The sequence below is a fragment of the Vulpes lagopus genome, chromosome 18 (assembly GCF_018345385.1).
Source record: "Vulpes lagopus strain Blue_001 chromosome 18, ASM1834538v1, whole genome shotgun sequence".
Taxonomy (NCBI): domain Eukaryota; kingdom Metazoa; phylum Chordata; class Mammalia; order Carnivora; family Canidae; genus Vulpes; species Vulpes lagopus.
Window position 1 is genome coordinate 20831860 of NC_054841.1, and position 23541 is coordinate 20855400.

The following is a 23541-nucleotide window of genomic DNA, read 5'->3' on the forward strand; positions in this document are numbered from 1 at the left end:
GAAGGTTACAATTTCAACAGCAATAAGAAAATTAAGAGCGAGAGTATAAAGAAGTGAATAGAGAAGAAAAATACATAAAAGGAAGGGTGCTTGTTTCAAGTAGCAAAAGACAGCACCAGAAACTAAAAACCTAGAGTAGCAGAAAAGAAAGCTGTATGTAGAAGGGATAAGATTTCAAAGACACACAGTGACCAATTTTGAGAGTATGAATGCTAGGATTGGAGCTTTATAATGAATTTAGCAAAAACTGGGGCAGAGAATGAGATAATATTAACTTTATCATAGAATACAATAGGAACTAGAATTTGGTGTAAGTGTCCAAGACAGGCTGAAGGGACAACAGAAAATTAAACTACCGTGTGGCTAATATACTGAAGAGGGGAAGGGAAGGAAGGATGGGAACAAGGCAGAGAGGACAGGGCATTGCAGTGAGAAATGAAAACGTAAGTGAAGTTAGATGATTAAGGGCTCTGACTGCTAGGTTAAGGATCCTGTGTATCCTCCCAGAAAGGCCCGGTCAGGGATGCCTGCTTTTGGCTCCGGGTGTGATCTGGGATGCTAGGATCGAGTCCTGCATGGGGCTCCTCTCGGGGAGCCTGCCTCTGCCTATGTCTCTGCCTCCCTCTGTGTGTGTGTGTGTGTCTCATGAGTGAATAAATAAAAATCTTAAAGGGAGGGAGGGAGGGAAGGAAGGAAGGAAGGAAGGAAGGAAGGAAGGAAGGAAGGAAGGCAGGCAGGCATGCCTGGTCAACTATCACCCTGAGCCACAAGCAGAGAAGTCTCTATCTACCTCAGGGCTTCGGAAGTAAACATGACTGGAGAAAGGAGATGATATGACAGAGCTCTCCTGCAGATCACTTAGTTTCTTCCCAACTCTACATGTGTCCATTTTCTAGGTAATCTCCCCAGAGGTTTCTATATCAGGTGACTGTGTGCTGGTGGTAATAGCTTATGGTGTGTAGGTACCACCACAAAGTAACATGAAGGTTTGATTTAATCGACAGATTACCAAAATGATCGATACAGTGGTAGCGGTAGACACACTGAGACCACAGTCTGACATTAATTACATCAACTGACTCAAACAATATTTATTACATGCCTTCTATACACCAGCACAGGGAATAACAACAGTGAATAAGATCCCTGTTCCCAAGAAGCTTCAAGTCTAATTACAGAAAATAATTTTTTAAAACTTCATAAAGTATATCAAGACATCAGTTATTTCATGAAGAAAAACATTTATTAAAACCTGCTACGTGTCAGGTATTATCCTAGGTATAAGTACACAGATATAAACAGGACACAATGGCTGTCCAAGGAAAGGTTTCATAGTAAGGAAGGCAAGAGAAAATCTACGACAGTACCAGAGTACTGTAATATTCAACATGATTAACTGATGTAATAAGTTATGAAGCCAGCATCAAATAAGAGAAAAATTACTAGAGATCTTACTTGATAACAATGTACCTTTATAAAACTGATCATTTTGAAAGAGTATCCACATGTTATTTCATTTTATTCCAACAACAAGCCTATAAAGTTCAGTAAAACAAATGTACTAGACACTATGTGAGAACACAAAAAACGCTATAACTTGCTCAGAGTCACATCAAGTGACAGTAGAGCTGGGACAAGAAACTCTACCTTTTGCTCCAAAGTCCAATGCTCTTCCCTTTTGTTCTGACTCCATACCTCACCATTATGACCTTGGACAAGTCACTTGGCATTTCTTTGTCATAGTTTCCTCATCTGCAAAACAGGGAGAACACCTGCAGTACCTACCTAAAGTAACTTGGGGGAAGGATCAAATAAAGCAACATTAAGTCAACATATTTTAAGATGTACAAAGGCAAGGTACACATTATCAGGCATGCCTTGCTTCTCTTAGGAAAAATAGGGCACAGGGTGCCAAAACACTGAGTAAATAAATGAACCACACTGGATTTTAAGGCATACATTGCTCTCAAGGTCGCCCATTCAACTTTATGACAAAGACAAAAGGATTGTAGTTCACATTTCTGTTGTAGTCCCATTGACCCTACAAGGCAATTATCAATCAAGTTTCATCAGAAAGGTATGTATTCACCTATATACCAGATTCTGTTGGGGATCAGGTGTTTGATAACACCTGAATCACAAGAAAGAAAGACAGGTTGTGCCTGTATTCCTCCCTAAAAGTGTAAACAGGTTGTTTTTGCTGTTAAAAAAAATAAAAAATAAAAGTATGAGTACTATGAATACCCTGCCTGCCCCCAACCAGCACCACCACACTTCCCATCTTTCATGCCTCAGACCTGCTCTGTCCAATACCATACTCATAGCCATATCCAAATGTAATCATATTTAAATTACAAATTCAGTTCCTCATTTACACACTAGTCACATTTCTAGTGCTCTGCAGTCACATGTGGCTAGTGGCTACCATCTTGGAAAGTCCAGGTATAGAACAGCTCTATCACTGCAGAAAATTCAACTCAACAGAGCTGCCTGAGATACTACATTTTTATTTTTATTTCCACTCTGACTATAGACTCCTTGAGGACAGAGGCTATGTCTTCCTTATCCTGGTATCCTTGATATACACAGCAAAGCACCTATCACACACCAAGCATTCACATTATACATCTAATTGAGTATCTCAAACATAGCAGACTACTCTGTCACTTCCCCCACCCCAAAACACACACACACACACACACACACACACACACACACACAAATAACAAACAAGACATCCTCTCACATGGGGGATAGGGGTGGAAGAAAATTCTGTATGTGCAGGAAGGAATCTGCTTTCTAGTTCTTGATGTGCTAGAACCCAACCATGTAGTCTTGGGAAAATTATCTACTTTCTTCACCTCTAAAAACTTAGAATTAAACTCCATGTACTTTAACTCTAAAACTTTAATCATCTTGTAACAAAGGAAGTCATGTATTCTATCCAAAAGGTCTTTATACATGTCAGAGAACACATCTGCTAACACTGATGAGTATCTCAAATTAAACAGAATCCATTTCTACGGCTCAGGCTATCTTGATTGGAGTCACTTTTGGTCTTTAACTGAGCATGTGGAATTTTTCACCTTTACTTAGGATATCAACTACAGGGTAAAGCCTCAGGCTTGAAGATTTAGTTTCTTCCATGTGCTGAGGCCAGAACTGGATACTCTGTCCATATCTGATTAGAGAGAAACAAGGGCAAGTTTCTTGAGTATCTGAATTTAACAAGAATTATCCCATCAGTTTCTCTATTAGCCTTAGCCTAAAAATTGACAGAATAGTACAAAGTTGAACCAAGAGAATCTTTCTGTAACAATCCTTATCCTATAAAGAATGTCATTATATAAAACATATATATTTTTATTCAGTCCACACTTCACCATATTTAACGGCTATAAAAAAAACCTTCATTGTCCCCAAACCTCTTTATAATGACCTTCACACACATATTCACTCATTCCCTTTTATAAACTTTACATGGTTTGAAGACCAGCTAAGAACAAATACAATCTGAATTACTGGCCTGCCTTTCTTTAAAATCTGTAAATATTCTGGACAATAGCAGTTCAGGCACTCTATAATAAATTATATTAAGTTTGTCAAATCTTCTGACATCAAAGTTTTAATTTTCCTTAAATACTACCTATGTCATCTCTCCTAGTGAACAGGATGAACTAACAGCCAATTCCATCTACTAGCATTTACTAAGTACCAACAAGACAGTAACATTTAGTAAATGACAACTAAACACTATTTTGGACAATGAGGTGGGGACCATATGCAAAGGCCTAAGGGTAATTAAAGGTTTCTACCACAGAACTGACCCTATCTGATTACAATAAAATCAGATATAAAAAAAAAAAATCAACCAATGTTATTTACATATAATCCTACATAGTGCCCTGCCAATGTAAGAACTCAGTGTCTGTCCAACTGCTGGATGGATAAATTAATGAATCTAACTAGAGCGTTTCTAAGCAAAAAGAAAAAAACTCTATAGGCTAAGAACTGCCTTTTGCAAAAATGGAAATAGAGAAGAATCTGTTTGTAGCATGAAATCTATGACATAGAAGGGACTCAAATATGCCAATCAGTAAGACCTGTGTGCGTCTTTATCAAAACACTGGGAAGAACAGAGATAAAGAAAACACAGTTTGAGTTACTCATAATCTAGTAGAGAAGACCTAAATGCAACACAGAAGAAGAACTGGCATATTCCATCCTGATAATGCTAAAGAGCACACAAGAATGACCAAGGAGGTGGGGTGTCACAGACAGAGGCATCCCGAAGGGCATGTTGGGAGTTAGGCAGCCAGAGACTGAAGAAAAAGCTCTATGCACCTGTGTGAGAAAGGGCAAAAGTGTATGCATACGGGTGGAACGGGGACAGAGCTGGAGAACAGCACAGGCAGAAAAACAGCATACGCAGAGATGACCCAGAAGTCCAAGACACTAGCCCCATGAGTATCGTGAATCCAGGAAAACTGAGAACTAACAGTTTTGCGTGAGACGTATACCGTGTACACAGCAACTCAGAAATCCTGCGGGAAAGTTACTTTCCATCCCCAAGTGGCTTTCCCAAGGTGGAGTCGTCACTAACGCCTAAACCTCAGAGACAGACGATCTCGATCTCGGCGAGTGGCATCTGCATTTTTAACGGGCTCCCAGATGAATTCCCCGAGACATTTAAACCGGAGACACGCTGAAACGTCTTCTGAGGTCTCAGCAGTTCCCAAAGTTTGCTACACCCTGGAACCGCACGGGGCTCCCTAAGAGACACGGAGTCTGTCTGCCCCCACTCCCCCCCACCCAAACACTCGGGCTGAATCCGTCTGGATGTGCTACCCAAGCTTCGGGAATCTTTAAAAGCTGCCCCCACCCCCCACCCCGACTAACGTGCAGCAAAGTTGGGAGCGCCGCTGACCTCATTAAGAACTTGAATCTCGGAGTCAGGCCGCCTGGGTCCAAATTACCAGCTACGTGACCTTGGGCAAGCAAGCCACGAAATCCTTCGGAGCCTCGGCTGCCTCGTCAATGAAATGGGGATAACGATCCTACCTTACAGGCTTGCTGTGAAGTTAGACGTGGTGGACGTAAGGGCCTGGCACGACGCCCGGCGCACAGCGAGCGCTGAACGAGGACCGGCTGTTTATGGTGCTTATTACTCTTCCTCGTCCGACTGTCACTGTGCCGCGGGCAGCAGCGTCCCCCCAGGGCGGCGGCAACTCAAGCAAACCCTTCTGCTGGACCAAATTCCTCGCCGGAGTTGTCTAGCTCCGCTCCAGACCCGCCCCCTCCCCCGGGTGGCCGGGAGGGCGCATCGCCCCGCCGGGGTAGCTCCGAAGGGTCAGACCGGGTCGCACCCGCCCGGGCAGAAGCCGCCGACCCCCCCCGCCCCCCGCCCCGCGGAGTCAGGGCCAGGCTCCGCCGGACCCCGCGGGGCCCCCCGACGAAGGCAGGGACGCGCTCCCGAGAGCAGGGCCCTTGCGGCGCCCGGGCCGGACGCACAGATTGGGCCGCCGCGGGACCGCCCGGAGGGGAGGAGAGGGGAGGGCCGCCCGCTTACCTGAGGCGACGGGCGGGGCCCGCATCGCTGGGGCGGGCGCCGCCGCCGGCCGCGCTCGGCCTTCCGCCTCACGCCACCCGCGCCATAGTGCCGGCGCTCTTGCTGCCCCGGCCGGCTGTCCTCAGGCGGTCGGTCCGTCCACCCGTCAGCGACTCTCCGAGGGCGCCCGGGGACGACGAAGGCCGGTCGGGCCGGCCGGCTGGGCTCTGCTCCGGCAACTTCCGACTGCCAGGGGCGGCAGCGTCAAATAACTCCCCGAACCGAGGGGACCACGGCGCGTGCGCGTCGCGCCTGATCAGAGACTTCTGCGGGTCCGAAGCCGCGGCGTCAAATAACTCCCGAGACACGGCGCCGGAAGCTGCGCGTGCGCAGCTTTCCCAGGTGGCCGCGCGGGGCATAGTCCCTCCTTCCTTTCCGGATCAAGTGGAGTGGGAGGGGCCGAAGTGCGGGATGCGCCTGCCTCGTCTCCATACAGCCCCGGGGGTGTTCCACCTGTGTCCGCGTGAATCAACCCAGACTCCGCGTGTTTCCCGTGCGGACGCAGTAGAGGGCTTCTCGGCAAGATTCTGGCTCCACGTTCTGGGAGTTTCTCACATTCCCACCATTACAGAGCACCCTTTTCTTTGAAATGTTGCCCTTTACTTAACCACCCCATGATTACCTGGGCGTCGTATCAACTATAAGAAATACTCGATTCGAGGCCAGGAGCAGATTACAAAGATGAATCAGAGATCAAATTCGGAGCCTCTGGTTAAGGAACTGAGAAGACATTAATAATTAATAATAATAATAATAATAGCAGGAGATACCGGTTTGCCATAAAAGAGGAGGGAGGCCATGGCTTTGAGACTGTCCTTGATATTCAGAGAAGACGGGATCAGGGTGTTGGGTAGTGCTGAAGGTATAGTTGTCCGAAAAAAGCCGAAGAGAGCAGAGAAAACGCTGACTCCTTATCTTCAGGTAGACTAGACATGCGAACTGATTTTCTCATAAAAAGGATAGAGAAGAGTATCTCAAGACCTCGCCCCACCCCAGGAGAGTTGCTAGAGAGAAGAGGAACAAGGGGCAAGAATGTTCCAGAACAGGAGCGCCTGAATGGCTCAGTGGTTGAGCGTCTGTCTTCGGCTGGGGCCTGATTCTGGGGTCCTGGGATTAAGCCCCCAACTGGCTCCGGGCAAGGAGCCTGCCTCTTCCTCTGCCTATGTCTGTGTCTCTCATGAATGAATAAATAAATTTTTAAAAACTTAAAAAAAAAAAAAAAAAAGGATGTTCCAGGACAGGAATGGGGCTGTATAACCAGGACACTTTGTGGATCAAAGCCATGCATATCAATTAAAGTGCGACAAACACTATAAGAGGTTCATTCAATATCTATTCCAACCACTTATCCCTTGCCTTTCAGAACTAGAGACTAAAAAGCAAAGTATATAGTTTCCAACCTCCCTTACAGCTAGGAGTAGCAACCAAATGAAGTTCTGGCCAATAAGATATAGGCAGAAGTCCTAAGGGAGAGCCTCCCTTCTGGAATAAAAGGGAAGCTTTTGGAGACCTTTACTTCCCATTCTCTTTCTTCATTTATGGAATTCAGGCACAATACCTGGAGGTGCCACAGTCATCTTGAGACCATGAGGAGGACTGTGCTAAGGAAAGTGGAACAGAAAGACAAACCTGATTCTTTAGGACATACTCAAGCAGCTGCACAAACCTTGAGCTGCCTTCCTGTTTTATGAGAGGGGGGAAAATCTTATTTAGAACACAGTTTGTTGAGTTATGTGTTACTTACTTTCTTTTCTTTATATGTTACTTTCAACCAGACTCATTTCTAATATAATAAATACTGAATACCTATAATGCTTTAGACTGGTAAGGGGCTGATAATGAGGGTGACAAATTGGAACAGATCATGGGAATTGGGAAAGTGATAGACACAGGACTAGGAAGCTGTCTGAAAGCTCCTGGGAAGATAATGAAAATATGTCTGTCTCCCACCTGGTGACTTCAATTCATTCCTAAAAATTCTGACTCTAAGTGAAAGCTGATAAATGAAAAAAGAAAGAAAGAAAGAAAGAAAGAAAGAAAGAAAGAAAGAAAGAAAGAAAGAAAGAAAGAAGAAAGAAAGAAAGAAAGAAAGAAAGAAAGAAAGAAAGCTGTTAAATGAGAGAATATATTTCCTTTAATTTTAATGGGAAAACAAAACAAAAAACATGTTCAATTCCAACCCAAGACACCTAAGTATTTTTACAGAAAAAATATATCTATGGAATAAAGGAAACAACAATTATATAAGCAACAAATAATTTTAAGTGAAGAGCATGGCTTTTACATAAAATCCAAAGCGTAAGGACTATTGTACTGGTCAGGAAGATAAGATTTAACATTCAGTGGGAGTTGGTGGAGAAAAGATGCAAGAGAGTCATTCTTTATTTTTTTTTTCATTCTTTATTTTTTAAGTAGGCTCCATACCCAATGTGGGGCTTGCACTTATGATCCTGAGATCAAGAGTTGGAGGCTCTACTGACTGAGTCAACCAGGTGACCCAAGAGTCATTCTTAAAAGGTAATACATTTCTGCACCTTTTTCTTTACCATTTTTTAAAAATTTTTGAAGGCTTCTCTTAAACTAGCATGAGGATAAAGTTATAACCTGCACACACACACACACACACACACACACACACACACACACACACAAACACTCGAGGGAGGGAGAGGACTAAACATGACACCTTGAACATGTGAGGAAAGTGTGCACACAAAATAGACTGAGGAAACATGAAATGCCATACAGAGGGAAACCTTATGGTTTCTCCAAATACAGTGCCTAATTCGAACATGTTCCACATCATAATTTCTAACTAGAAGAGAAGATTAAATTTGGGGAGTGTCTTTATCTGAAAGTGTTATGTCAAAATATCACCTTGTATTATGTACTCATTTGCTGTGTATTAAAAGGTATTGCATTCGAAAAAGGAAAACTGGAATTATATTAACCTTTTTTGGCAGACTTTTTCCCCCAAAGTTGATCACATAGATAGATAGATACACATACACACATATACATATACACAAATATACACAAAACCCATCCTACAGGTCTTACAATGTAACAAACATTTTTCTCACTGGCAAAGGGGATCCATGCTCCCTCCCCTTGAGTCTGGTTGTGACTGTCCTGGCCAATGTGGCAGAAGGAATACTATGTAGCTTCTGGGACTAGGTCATAAAGAGGATACAGCTTCCACTTAGCTTACCGCCTTTTGCAATATTCATCCTGGAACCCAGTCACCATGTTGGGAGGAAGCCCAGGCCATATGAAGAGACCATGCGGAGGTTTTCCCTCAGAGAGCATGAGCTAATGTTTCAGCTGGCAGCATTAAGTGGCCAGATATGTGAGCAAGGAAGCCTTCAGATGATTCCAGTCCACAGACTTCATGCCAACCTACCTGATACCAAGCAGAGCAGAGACAACGTACTCCTTTTGAGCCCAGCCAAAAGAGCAGATTATGAGCAAAATAAGTATTTTTATTGTTTTAAACCACTAAGTTTGGGGGTATATTGTATGCATTCATAGTAATTAAAACACTTTCAAGAGCCATAATTGAGAAAAGTTGTTAAAAGAGGTAGGAGAGGTATGTCATCTGTAGCCAATTTTTTTTTCTTTTCTTTCTATTTCAAAATATACAGAACTAGTTTGGGGTAGATATACAGAACTAGTTTGGGGTAGATAATGGTTGGGAAAACCTATTTCTCTTGAACTTAATATGGTACTGGCACAGTGTAGGTACTCAGTAAACATTTGTTAGGTGGATGTGGGGGTGGTGGATGGAAAATTCATTGGCTTGGCATCTAATCCACTTTCTTGCTCTACTGTTAAGTTTTAATGAGTAATATCCAGTGGCCAGTGGTACTACCATCATTAGACCTACGTAAGAGGTTCCCTGCCCCAGACCATTTGCCTCGAGGAGTGCTGCACTGAAGTGCACTAAATAAGATCAGTTTTCCTTAAACTTTTCCAAGTGTCCCTCCAAGGTCAACACTGAGACCTTGGTATGGTGCCTCAAATCAGACCAGGCCCCATATGGAGCCTGTTAGCTAGAAATTTCAACCTTGAAGTTTTCTAAACCTCACTCCAGTGGATGAGACTAGCCAGAGCCAGAAGTGCCATCCAGGCAGGGTGATGCACCCCAAGTCCAAGTCCATTCCCTGTGCATCTCATTCTTTATTTCTTCTCTTTGAAGAGCCCTTCAGCTTCTGTCTTACCACCATGCCTCGCCCCCCCCCCCCCAATCACTTGTTTGTAAGGTTGACCAGACACCTTGAAGAGCTCCAGGACTTACATATATGGAATCATCCTAGAATCTCATGACCAGTTCTGGTTCCAGGAGGACAGCCTGGCAAGGAACTCACTCTTGCTGGCTGGTGCAGAATTTCTTTCACCAGCTTGTATGAGATTAGGCTGCCAAAATAGTGTTGGCATGCTGATTTTGGTGATTTTCACTCACACTGAAGCCACGGTGAATTTAGGACTCTGAGCTACCAACAGTGCACTGTAGATGCTTGGGCTTGAGTTGCATGATGTGGGCCCAAATGTAGGTTCACACCTCTGTGTTCAGATCATGATACTTCCCTGACCTACTGCAGCCAGGACTATAGGGCAGGTGGCAGCAGGGATTCTGTACTCTGTGTACTCTACAGTCCCTTCCTCAGCTGGCCCCCAGGGTGGTCACCTCACCCCCTTTGGCACGAATTGCTGTGCCCTTCTCCTCTGATAACTCTTGAATTTCTGCTCTGCAATAGCAGTATGGTGTTCCCATTAATGTACTTTCTTGCCTGTGATGGACGTGATGGTATGTGTTCTCATCGCTTTAAGCCATGTAGACAAGGGTGGATGTAGCTTGTATGAATGGGATTGCTCTTCTTGCAGAACCCTTCCCTGTGCTCCCTGCTGGTGGTGATGGAAGGGGAGTGTGGCCAGCACTGAAAGCAATCACATTGTAGGAACACAGTGACTATTGCTTAAGGAGCTCAAGACATGACTGGAATATGCGTCATTCATGTTTATGAAACAATATTCCAAAAGGTAAATTTAACATGACCAGAAAATAAATTATCATTCACATTTTCCTACAGATTCCAGGTAAGATTTGTATTTGTAGTTCTCATCAATGAGGCACAGTAAAAATCTCTGAGTCCTTGGAAGCCAGTAGATGGAGACCACCACTCATGGATGATGTAGTGTCATGGGTAATAATATACCAAGCATTAAATAAATGTATTAGAAGACTACAAAGTTAGGTCATATTGCTTCAGTGCTAACAGGTTTCAAATAGCATACATTTTCTGGCAGTGGGAAATATGAAATTAAGCAATAATGGCACATTTTACCGTAAAAAAGATATAGGAAGGGATGGTTCTTGGACTTGAACTGGAAGAGATGGTGCCTGGATACTACCAAGAATCTTCATGTGCCCTGATAGGACAATAAATACAGTCCCAACACCTCCTCCCTACCCATTATTCTAAATCACCACCAATGAATCATTATATTCCACGTGGGCCCATGAATTTTATAAAATATCTTTTCTTAAGATTTTATTTATTTGACAGAGAGAGAGTACAAGCAGGGGGAGTGGCAGGTAGAGGCAGAGGGAGAAGCAGGCTCCCCGCTGAGCAGGGAGCTTGATTCAGGGCTCAATCCCAGGACCTGGGGATCATGACCTGAGCTGAAGGCAGACGCTTAACTGACTGAGCTACCCAGGTGCCCCTGTGATATATCTTTAAGCAAGTATCTTTAAGATACTTGCTTATATAGACAGGAGCTATGCAAAAAAATTTGCTCAAGGCCTTGCACATATTAGGCCTGCCTTGGCCCCCCTCCCCTAGTAGCCCCCTCAAGTCCCTGGGCTCAATTCCTCCTCTTCTCACTCTTGAGAGCATCATTTTCAAGGCAATCTTAATTGCCAACCTGGGCCTCACTGGAGTAGCTGCTTGTGCCCCAGAACATCCCCTCCCGTCAAAAGGCCCAAATTATACATATACTCCTTCCTGCTTGGAGGGAGTATGCCTCCTCTTTTATTTTTAAGACCAGGAAATAAATTTTGTGACCAAATAAGGGTGAGCCACTGAGACTGGACTGTTGTGTCTGAAAGCTGTGAGCAAGAGCCATCACAATTTGTTTATTTTGAAAACTTGACATGCTGCCTATTTGCTGGAATCTGGTTAGGCGGGCAAGTGTCATATAGGGGAAAGTCAGCCTGGATAAGCAAAATGCCCAGAGTGCCTCATGCAAGCCTTCCATGGAATACCTTGATAACTGGCCTTTGGGGGGCAAGTTAAGGAAAAAAATGGACTTTTCTCCAGGATGCATTGGTGACAGAAACCTGACGTATGCTTCCAAAAGAAATAGTTTTTGGGAAACTTACAGAATCAGCTGAGGGGGAGGGCAGAGGTCAAGCTGGGCCAACACAACAAACACCAGGGACTGGGATTCCACCAAATTCCCTGTCTTGCATCTCTGCCTCTCTCTGTATGTGGACTTCTGATTTCACACTCAGTCACATTTTGTTTTGGTTTGGTTTGGTTTTTGTTTGTTTGTTTTTGTTTTGTTTTGTTTTGTTTTGTTTTTGCATATGATGAGATACTTATGCTGGGTTTATCCCAGGGCACATCCCCATCCATCTTCCACCGAGCGTAGGCAGGACAACCACATATAGTCATGCACTGTACAATTCACAGGAGCCATTCACATCATAGTTTATTGTTGAGAAGCAGAGATGCTGGAGATGCTTGGCTGAGCCAATACTATAGGAAATGGAAAGAAAAGGAGGACAGGTTTTCCTAGCACATCCTTCTTTGGTGAAGAGTGGCCCTTGGTGAGCCCATTTCGAGGGAGTTCAAAGAATCCATCCTGACCCTTAACCACCCCCCTAATAAAGTTGGTTCCCTCACAGCTCTGAAGGAGTGCCAAAGACCAGAACACTGGGGAGTTCTGAACCCTCTTAATTCCTGTCTACAAGAGTCAAAACAGGTAAGTCTCCTGTGTGATGGATCACATGCTCCCTTACTGGTAGAAAATCCCAAAGAAATTATTCGAGATTATAAACTCCTTGTGTACTATTTTAGCTGCATTCCACAAGTTTTGATATATAGCATTTTCATTTCATTCAAGTCTGAGTATTCTCAAAAGCTTGTTTTAGTTTTATGTCTTTACATATTGTAGTCCATATGATACTGATGCATTGGTATGTGAAATTTGCTCTGCAGCATACAACGTGGTCAATATTTAGAAATGCTCCAAATGTGCTTGAGGAAAATATATACTCTCTCACCTTTGGGCAAAGATTTCTAAACATGTTTCCTAAAATATGTATTAAAATCAAGTTTAGGGGCAGCCCCGGTGGCACAGTGGTTTGGCGCCGCCTGCAGCCTGGGGTGTGATCCTGGAGACCCAGGATCGAGTCCCACATTGGGCTCCCTGCGTGGAGCCTGCTTCTCCCTCTGTCTGTGTCTCTGCCCCTCTCTCTCTGTGTCTATGAATAAATAAATAAAATCTTTTTTAAAAAATCAAGTTTATATTCCAAAGACCAGGATCTGAAAAAGGAGAAACAGTACCTTTACAACGAAGTCTGGCAGTCGCTCCTTAGGCAAATGATCAAGGTTAACATCACTAGTGATAACTCATGTTGATATCATGTGCCCCTGACATGTGATGAGAGGGGAACTTTATCTCTGATATTCTTTACCCAAACCCATAACCCCATTCTAGTCATGAGAAAACAGGAAAGAAATGCAAATTGAGGGATACTCTACAAAATACTAACATTCTCCAGAACTGTCAAGGTCTAGAAAAACAAGGAAAGACCTGAGAATCTGTTTCAGCTTGGAGAAGATGAGGATACACCATGACAAAATGTAACATGGTGTTCTGGATTGGATTCTGGCACAGAAAATGGGTGTTACAGGGGAAGTTGGTGAAATCCAAACTGAGTCTCGAGTTCAGTAAATGGTAATGTGCCAATATTAATTTCTTTATTGTGTCAAATATACTCCGGCTACATAATAGCCATGTGCTTCTTAGGGGCAGTGGGGTGAAGGGCATACAGGAAGTCTCTGTATTAGGTTTTTTACTTTTCCATAACTCTAAAATTATTCCAAAAGAAAAGATTTATTTTTAAAACTCAAGTCTGTTACTTGTGTCATTCAAATCTTCTAGTAAAAATAAAGTAAGGGGGAAAATAAAGGGAAGTGTCTGTCTCTACTACTCTAAAAACTACCTTGGAGCATTCAGCCCCAATGTCCCTAAGACAAGGAAACAAATAAAAAACTTGGCCATCCTCTTTATATGGTGCAGAAGAACCATCAATGAATAGCGGAGGTCAATAGTTTAATAATGAATCAGGGTATCTGCTGTATCAGCTGTATTCATAAGTCTTCACTGCATCCCTTTAAGGGAGATAACGAGGCCCAGAGAGGGTGACTCTTGTCACCCAAGTCACCCCAATAGGTTGAACTAGGTGCGTGTGGCATGAAGCTAGCACTCTTACACTTACTCCACGCTTGGTCCTCAGCGCTGCATGCCATCCACGCTGGCCCTCCTCCAGCTCCCCCCTAGATCCCCCACACTGCTTGTGTGCATGAACCACTCCTCTGTTGCTCAGTTAACTCCACTTGCTTGGGGAGACCTTCTTTGAATGCCTCCCAAGATCTCAGGTGTCCCCATTTAGTTCCACAGCAACTTTCATTTGTCCTCATTTGTTATAGTCTGTGATGATTTCTTCTTTTGTGGGTTACTCATTTATCACGAAAGGGCTGTGAGCTTACAACTGCCTATGTTTACCGGTGTGTGTTCCCATTGCTTAATGCAGAAGCTGATGCTTAGTAGGTGCTCAGTAAACAAGTAGTAAGTATGAACAACCTCTGGACACACTCAGCTTAACCCAGGAGTTGGGGCTTGTGCTAGAGAAGCACTATGGAAGGCTCTGGATTATGATGCGAGGACTCCACTAGGCATACAGAAATATATACTCGGCCTTACTCTGCCAGGATGTAGGATCCCCAAGAGAGATACTAGAGAACGGGGGAACTAGGTGAGAGCAGCTTCTTTAAGACTCTTCAAAATGCAGCAGCCTTCCTGTTAAGGAGTTGCCCTCACAACACTCTTCTTGCATGGAATTAGCCTTGAACCCCTCACCACCTGGATCTTTGCTCTCCAGTAAGGTAGCCACCTGCCATATGTGGTTTTGAACATTCGAAATGTGCTTTCATCTAAACCTAGATGTACTCTAAGCATAAGATATACACCAGATTTCAAAGACTTAGTTGGGGGAAAAGTGTAAAATATCTCATCAGTAATTTTGGTTATATATTGAAATGACAATATTTTCTGATATAGTGGGTTAAATAAAATATATTATTAAAATGTCATCCTCTTTTTATTTAAGTGGCTACTAGGAAAACTTTAAATTACCTTTGTGGGTGGCATTATGTTTCTATTGGATGGTGCTATTCTAGACCATAAGCTCCATGAGACCCTCCTCTGCTTTGGTCGAAGCTGTATGCCCAGCTTACAGCAAGACTCAGCACACGGTGACTGTTCATAGACATGTGGGGTGTGGATTTATAAAACTTACTATCATATGTACTTGTGTGTGATCCTCTTGAAGGCAGAAACTTTCTTTTTCATCACTGTATCTCTATTCTTAGCACAGTGCCTGACAAATAATTTTTTGAATGGACAAGTGAAACTTCATTCTTCTGGTGCTCTGTTCTCTACAGAAATGGCACAGTGGTGGTAAATGTAAGGTCTCTAATATTAAAAAAAAGCAGCAATAGTAAAGATCAACAACAGTTGATATTTTGGGGTTGGCTGAAACATGCCTATTGTTTCTGTACATGTCAGATTCGCAAATTCAATCCCAAAGACTGTCAATTCGGATGGGGAATATTTTAGAAGACTGGTAAGTGGGCAATGTGAAACAGATGGGATAGAATAGTAACATACCCTAAATTTCTCGTTTTCCAGCACAAACAAGCATCTGACAACCTGATATGCTCATGCTATTTATGAAATCAGCCTGCAACATTTTTCACTACTTAATACAGCAGGCAATGGAAAACCAGCTGAGCCGCTCATTAGAAGACAGGTCCCTTCGTTTCTCTGAGCCTTGGTTTCCTCATTTATAAAATGAAGATAATGAAATCTACCTCACTGGGTTGTTGTGAAGATGGAATGAGGTAATTATATCTATAGGCTTACTTAGTACAGTACGTGGCATTTAATCAAAGTTCAATCAGTTGTGGTGATGATTAACACCAGTCCTACTAGGATATCTGCAAGTTAGCAGAGAAGAAAGTGTTGGTGGTGTCATATTAACAGATGAGTCTGTCATAATGACATATCTGTTTTCCTGTTAACCATCAATAAGCTAGATGTGCTCATCCAATAAAAACGGCTGACATTTATTGAGCACACAGTATGAGGCAGGTATTGTGTTAAGCATTTAACATGCATCACCCTATTTCATCCTTACTGTTGGGGATAGGTGCTGATGGTCAAATTACAGAGCCAGAAACTGAGGCGCAAGGAGGCAAAAGAACATGCTCAATGCCCCAGAGTGATTAAGGGACACCATGAAAATGCAATAGGTTCTAAATGATTTCACTAGGCTGCTTTCCAGGGCAGGTGAAGTTAGGTATCCTGGTGACATGGCAGTTGTAGTTAAGGGGATAGAGAGGCCTCTGTGAGCTATTCCTGGTGCACATTGTCAAGACCATCACTGGTCTCCGTCCTCAACCTTGAATGCTGACAGAGCTCCTTACATGGGTCTGTCACTGTATCCTTCAAGCTGTTAGGGGCAGAGGCTCATTTGGCTCCCTCTAGTAATGGCACAGTGGTGGTAAATGTAAGCTAATGAAAAACAAAAAAAAAACAACAAAAAAACAAAAAAAAAAGGAGGACGACAGGAGTTTTGGTTACTTGGCCATGCCTCCCAAAAACTCAGGGGGAACCAGACCCCAGGCCTTGTGGAACACAAATGTGGTTTGGAAATTGGAATATCATCCTCCCCCTAGAAAGGTTCTAGAAATGGTCCCTCATCTGCAATGGGAGCTCAGTGCTCTCTGTACCTTGGAATCCTGTGGTAACAGGGACTGAATCCCTCTGGCTCTTCCTGTTTCTGTTCTGCAACCAATTACTCCAGCTCCTAACATATTCACAACTCCCCAAGACAAAAACCTGGTCTTAGCCCTACAGCAGGGTCACAGGTTAGGGCTGCCCTCAGGTGGTTGTGCTTCCCTAATTCACTGAGCTGTGGTTAGGGGGGCCGAGGGGGCTGCAGAGTTGGCAGATACAAAGCCTGCCCTCAAGATACACAGCCCAGTCTGACCAGCCAATCCCAACCTGATTGGGCCACCACCCTCCCCACACAGAAGCCATTTGTAATCAGGTCCATCAAGGCAGTGGCCTCATCAGCCACTTGTCCCAATTCCCTGGGCCTGGTACCCCAGAGGAAAGCTTCCCACAATCCCATCCACACTGTAATGGAGGCAGCACAGACTGCCATGAAAGCCCAGAGGTGAGAGGCCCTCCCTTGACTCCAATCACACCTGCCAGGTGAGGCCTTCCCTGTCCACTCAGTTTCAAATGCTACTCCCCCTCTTGCCCCAGACTTCCTGTCTCGTTTCTCTGCTTCATTATTTTTTCCCTTAGCCCTTCTCTGGCATAATACACATTATAGTGCTTTATTTATGGTCTGTCTCTGTCCTCTAAAATGTTAAGTACCATGAAGGCAGGGGTTTGCTCTTTTGCCTTCTTTTGTTGACCAGTTCCTAGGATTGTGCTGCACATAATTGACACTTGGTATGAATGAAAGGAAGGGCAGAGAGTCCAGTCTGGCTGGAGGTTTAGCCAAGAAATCTTCCTGAAAGAAGTGACACATCCTGAGTCAGGCCAGCCTCTGGAATGGGAACTGCATTCCAAGCATGTAGGCCAGAAAAAGGAGACCACATTCAGGAACCTTCAGCAGTAGCATGGAGGGGCCGATGTTGCTCATGGAGAGTGGCGCGTGGGATGAGGATGGATAGGCGGACCGTGGGCAGTGAGGAGGGCCCCGCAGGTACCCCAGAAGAGTGGGATTTCAATGCTAGCACTGAGGCTCAGATGGGGCGAGGGTGGCAGAGGGCAGGAGAGGGCAGACTGAAGAGGTTGGGCCAGGGGTGAGGATCATTTACAATCTGAAAGTCAACGAGTTATTGACTGAGAACTGTGCTTTGAGTGCAGACCGTGTGCCAGGTGCTGCAGCAAGTACCTACCTCCCTGATATACACATCCCATCATTGTACGAGGTGTCACGCAGCAGATGACTGACACTTCTGCAACTTGATTGGTTGGGCTTACCGGGAAGGACATTTTGATGACACTGGCCAAGCTACAGTCAGTGATCACACCTCTATAGCCCCACTCCTCTCCTTGGCCATTTCAGCAACCATGGCAATGTCACCTCCTCCTTTCTTCCCCAACATTCCATCGCTGCCCCTCCTACAGATCATGGATCAAATGGCAGCAGAGATGCCACAAGACTGAGGTGCAAGGCAGAAGTAAATTAAGAATACTGTAAGAAACAGAATAAAGGGGAAGGGAACGTGGTGCACGGTGCTACCGAAGCTGGCAGGAAGCTGCCTGGCAATGAGGGGCTGGTCAGGGTGAAAGAAAAGACATCTACAAATGTCAAGTCAATAACCAAAATCTCACTGCAAAAGGATTTTGGCCAAGCTGGGGAAAATGCGTTCATTTTTCACAAGGGGTCTAGGGCCACGGTTGGAGATACTGGCCCAGAGGGTGGTGGGAGGGACCTTCAAGAGAGAGTAGGAGATATCAGGCCCCTGCGTAAGAATTCAGGAAAGGGGCAAGTCAGAAATAAGGGCCCCTGCCAGAACTGGTGGGCAGAGTAGACGCTTCAGCCCCAAGAATGCCTCCTGTTTGACCGAGGCCATCAATGTACTAAACTCACAAAGGTAGGCCTGATCACCTGGCTTTGACCTCAGCCCTAATCAAGGTGATTTCAATTTCCGTGCAAGGAATGGACAATCACCTTCTCCCTCACCTTTTCAAGAGTTCCTGTGTGGACCATATCTGAAAGACGAGAACAGAGGAGCACCTACCCACAGTGGTGAGGCAGATCCACACATGGCACACCCCTGCCATTACTGTCACTGAACAGAACTCTCAAAGACCAAACCTACCTATAGTAACAGCAACAGAAATCCTGAACCTGGCCTTTGCCTACTTTGGCCCCACAGTTCTCCAAAGAATGGGAGAACCCTGTCCATGCCATGCCCACCCCTACTCAGAATCATCTCCTGGAAACCCCCAGAGGAACCCCACCCCCAGTGCTCAGGACACCCCTGTCTCCTCCAGGACTTTAGCCCGACTCTGCCTCTCCATCCACCCCACTGTCATACTCTTTTCCAAAGCCCTGGCTCAAAGGTCTTTTAGCCAACGATTCTACCATTTTCCTTTTCTCCCAAACCTGAGGCCCCCAGAAGCACTTGGGACGGTTCAACCCCTAGTCCAAACTCTATATCCCATTTCCTATCTGTAGGCCAAGCCTCAGGAGTACGTTAAGTGGAACACCTCAGTGAGTAAAAAATGGAAGATCTGCTCATGATCTGCTTTCTTTATACCTACCTTGCTGGCATATGGAGGTGTGGATTTTAAAAAAGAAGAGAAATAACAAAAACAAGCTTCAGGGTAGTTTCAAGATTTATTAGGCAGGTGAGAGGACAAGGATGCACAGCGCTGAAAACTCTTGAAAAGTCAGAGGAGGAGAAGGCGGGGAGACATGGATGCCGCTGGACAACCTGGCCCAGGTCAAAGCAAACCAGTCTTCCTGGTCCATGGCATTCTGACTCCTGCAGGGGGGGAACGGCAGAGCCAGCTCAAGTCTCTGGCTCCACACCTCAAGCGTCCAGGGTCCCAGGGCTTTCCTTCTGGCCTGCTTACACAGAGAGAAAAACCCTTCCATGCTTTGCTAAGGCAACATGGTGAGAAGGTCTGGCAACGTTCACACGGCAACAGCTTTCTTCATTATGCTACTCCAATGTCCATGATCCACCCACACGACAATCTAAAGGAGAAAGTTCAATGAGGCCAGCAGTCCAGAATTTCCATGTCAGAAACACAGGCCAACTTAGCCCCATTGCTAAGCCCCATTAACTCACCATGATGAGGTCCCTCCAGGACAGCTGGGACCAAGGTCAATCCGAGAGCACCAGTGCCTCCATCCCCTCAGGATTCCTCCAACAATCTCCAGATCCAAGGCAGCCCTCCTAGAGTAAGGACGACGCCACAGGGCAGGTGGTCACAACAGGTGTTTGGGTTCCAATGTGATCTCATCTTTCTCCAAACTGTTATCAATGATCAATGAGAATGTCCCAATTAATCAGGCATGAGCTGCTGGGTTATTTTTCACACCAAACACAACTTAAAAATGAATCTTAGTGCTCCCAGAAGAGTCAAAATAAACACTACCTTAAAGAAGGGGCGTTTTCAGGGCAAGAACAGATACAGTAATTGGTAGAGATGGTGGGAGAGCTCAAGCTCAGAGACTCTTTCACTGAGCCCGCCACCCACCCCCATCCCACACTGGGAGTGAAGGTCACTAATTCAGCCTGCTGTCATTACACGTACATCCCTGCATCTGTCTCCTCGGTGCTTGTGCTCACCTCAGTGCCAAACTCCTCCCCAAGTTGCTCTCCCCACTCCCACCCAATATCTTCTCATTTCCCGTCATACCCACCCCTTTGAAGGTCTGCCTGGGGCCACCAAATACAAAAGGCTGCCACCTTTTGAAAATCTTATGGCAATCAGTATAAACCACTCAGTATTGCACAGTGTCATTATACAGAATTCATCCTGGCTCCTTAAACCCTGTAAAGTATCTAAAAAAACAGAGCCCGGTTTCCCACAATAGGAGGCCAAGCTGAACAAGGCCAAGCTAAAGTGTCCCATCATGGACTCTCACAAGGCAGTGCTCAATGCCAGAGACCAGAGAGCACTAGATGGAGATGGGCAGGACTGTGTGAAAGCACCAGCATTTGAAAGGGACAGTGTGGACCCTCCAAACACGGGAAGCTGCTTTCAACAATTCCTCTCCCTGCATTATCAATGACCAGAGCACAGACAGCCCATGATCGCTCTTGAATGCAGGTGCAAGAAGGGCAGAGAGAGAGACCTAGGAAGAGAAGCAGGTGCTACTGGCCTTTGGAATATATTGAATCTGGGACAATCACCCAGCCAAAATAGGACCTCAAGAGTAGCCATTCTTGCAAAAGCCCCATAGAACCTCCCTGCCAAAGGGAATCAAAGAGAAGTCACTTTGGGCAAAAATGCTGGGAAAATATTAGGGCTGGAAATGATAGGAATCCTGTGGTCTTAAGCAGCACAGAAGTCATCTCTATGATTAAGTTTGTTTTTTAAATGAAGAAAATAAGGTTCTGAACAGGTCACTGAGAGAGTAGCACAAGAGGACTCAAAGCCAGGGACAGGAGTCTCCAATATGAGGGTGCCATTTCCCATCACAACATGCTTCTGCTGTCCTGGAGAGCTCTCATTACCCAGTGAGACCCTGGAGGCCCTTCCTCTGCAGCAGCCCTGAGGACGTATTAAAGGACAGATGTGATCTAGGTTGCCTGGGATTGAGGGAGCAGATCTGGAGACTCATAGACATTACTTTCTCACCTCTCAGTTCCCTTATACATTCATACAAAGCCCCTAGGAACCCACACACGACTGTACTAGATGCAAGGAACCAACATTCCAGAGAAGAAACAAGAGATCTTACCTCAAGGACACTGGGGTCTAGAATGTTCCTGATACAACTCCCATGACACTTCTGCACACAGTGGGCTCATCTGCAACAGACAAGAACCCAAGAATGGGCATCGAACTTGTCCCTGCTCACAGCAGGGCACGCTAGGCATCAGGAAAGGGCTTAACACAGTAGTTATTGGATAAACCAAGCATTCGACAAATGTTGGCTCTTGTTATTTCCTTAACACGTTACGTATCTCCTCATAGAAATGACAATAGTTAACTCTGAAGAGGGAGACAGTGTGTGCTCTACGATAGGGTGACCATTGCTGATTAACGCTTCATTAACCAGTGACAGGCCAAGGCTAGATATACAGGAGCATACCATGGCTGCCCCACAGCACTTATACTGGGCATCAAGGAAACCTCCAGTAACACACATAGCCTGGTTCCCAACAGTAGGGGCAGAAAGTGAAAGCCCCAACAATGACACTAATGCACACACAGGGTCCCCGAGGCCCAAGGTGTCTGCAGAGAAGATGGAACGTGGTAAAACTGGAAGGTGAGGATGTGGATCCTCCAAACAGAGGACAACCCTCCCCTGAATCTTCTCCCTGCACCATCAATGAGCATGACACTGGCACCAGGTGACAGGAGACATCTAAAAGGTGGTAGGAAAGAGGAAGTGCTCCAGGTTTGGAAGGGACAGGAAGGGTCCCTTCAAACACGGGGAAGTGCTTTCAAAAAATCCTTTCTCTGCACCATCAATGACCTGGACCCGGGCAGCCCATGTCAGCAGCCTGCTATCTTCCCAGGCAGGGGAAAGCTGCGCCGCCAAGCCCAGGACCCCGAGCACCATCAGCACTTCGTGCAAAGATTCCACCTCCCGTCACCAACGGGAAGACCAACTCCCGGCAAGATCGCCTCAACTGCTTATTCACCCCACAAACACAGCCTGAGAACCTACTACGTGCCGGGCACTGTGGCCTCAAAGACAAAGGACACCCGCAAGGACTCTTGTCCCTCCAGAGCTCTGGCACTCTCCGCACTTGCAAGAAGCTGAAGCGCAGGACCAGGAAGTGATGAGCCAAGGTTACGCGGCCGGCCCCGGGCTGAGGCACGATCTGAACCCGGGCCCCTCCGGCCTCCTACCACACCAGGCCTCCTCCCGCAGAGCCTGAGCTCCAGGGACCACCCCCCGCCCCCTCACGCGCAGCAGCACTTACCCAGGCCTCACCCCTGCACACAGGGCCGGCCTCGGGCGCCGCGCATCACCGTCCCGCAGAGCCCGCCGGCCCGGGCACCAGGAGCCCGGGGGGCACCAGGAGCACCAGGGGGGAGGCGGGAACCCCCCTCGGCCGCTCGGGGCCCCGCGCACTCTCCCTCCCGAGCGCTGCGGACCGCAGGGTGGGCCCAGGCCCAGGCGGCTCCGCTCACCTGGTAGGCGGCCGACCCACGGCCGGGGGCGGAGGGGCGCGTGCGCGTGCGCATCCCGGGCCGCGGTGGGCCTCGGCTGCGCACCCGCCGCCCGCGCTCAGCGGGACCGTCCCGGGAGCCCCTTCCTCCAGGACCCGCCCCCAGAGGCCCGCCCCGGAGCCAAGAGCGGGGCCTGGAACCGGGGCTGACCTCCGCCGGCTCTCCGCGCCCGCCCCGGGCCTCAGTTTCCCCTCCTGTCGGGGGGAAGAGGAGTGCAGCACCAGCCTTGGAGGCCGCCGGGGTCCCCGCGCAGCGCGGCCCTGCAGTCACCCGGGGCACCGGGACCGTCGCGGCGGGGACAGGAGGAGACGCTGCGGCCCGGCTCGAGACGGCTCGGGACCAACGCGAAGGGCCGCCGCAGCCGCAGGGACCCTCCACCCACCCAGCGCCGGCGGAAAGGCACCTGGAGCGTGGGCTGCGGCCGAGAGCCGCGTCTGCGGAGCTGCACCAGCGCGCGGGCTCTTCGCGCCCCCTCGTGCATAGGAGGTGCAAATCGAGCGGCCCGGACCGCAAGCATCCCTACATCTTCCCATCACCCCGTGCACCCATCCGTCCATTCATCCGGAAAATATTTAGGGAGCTTTCTCATCCATCCATCCATCCACCCACACGCTCCTCCATTCATTCGTGTATATGTTCATTTAGATTCCCACCCACCCAGAAAAATCTACAGAGCAGCAACTTCATAT

General features: G+C 46.5%; 1 protein-coding gene, 1 long non-coding RNA gene and 1 other non-coding gene across 16 annotated transcripts in view; all 3 read right to left on the minus strand.

The window, feature by feature from the left end:
• Positions 1-5870, minus strand: part of RALGAPB (Ral GTPase activating protein non-catalytic subunit beta) — an 83532-nt gene extending 77662 nt beyond the window's left edge. For 4 of the 10 annotated variants that reach the window (XM_041732711.1, XM_041732707.1, XM_041732706.1 and 1 more), the window contains exon 1: positions 5570-5870. The gene's annotated coding sequence lies outside the window, so the exon portion shown is untranslated. Of the gene's footprint in view, positions 1-1647; positions 1753-4927; positions 5074-5569 lie in introns of all 10 variants that reach the window. The other 6 variants (XM_041732710.1, XM_041732709.1, XM_041732708.1 and 3 more) reach the window with 3 other exon arrangements.
• Positions 5871-19309: 13439 nt separating this feature from the next.
• LOC121477754 lies at positions 19310-23318 on the minus strand. Of its 5 annotated transcripts, none has more exons than XR_005984360.1 (4): positions 23256-23318; positions 21408-21477; positions 19786-19971; positions 19310-19691 (listed from the first exon to the last, which is right to left on the minus strand). It is a non-coding gene; the product is annotated as an uncharacterized LOC121477754 (long non-coding RNA). The 5 variants fall into 5 exon arrangements; XR_005984363.1 differs by having other exon boundaries at positions 23235-23256; XR_005984359.1 differs by lacking the exon at positions 23256-23318 and adding an exon at positions 23003-23249.
• LOC121478484 lies at positions 20643-20775 on the minus strand. Its single transcript, XR_005984491.1, has one exon. It is a non-coding gene; the product is annotated as a small nucleolar RNA SNORA71 (small nucleolar RNA).
• Positions 23319-23541: the final 223 nt, after the last annotated feature.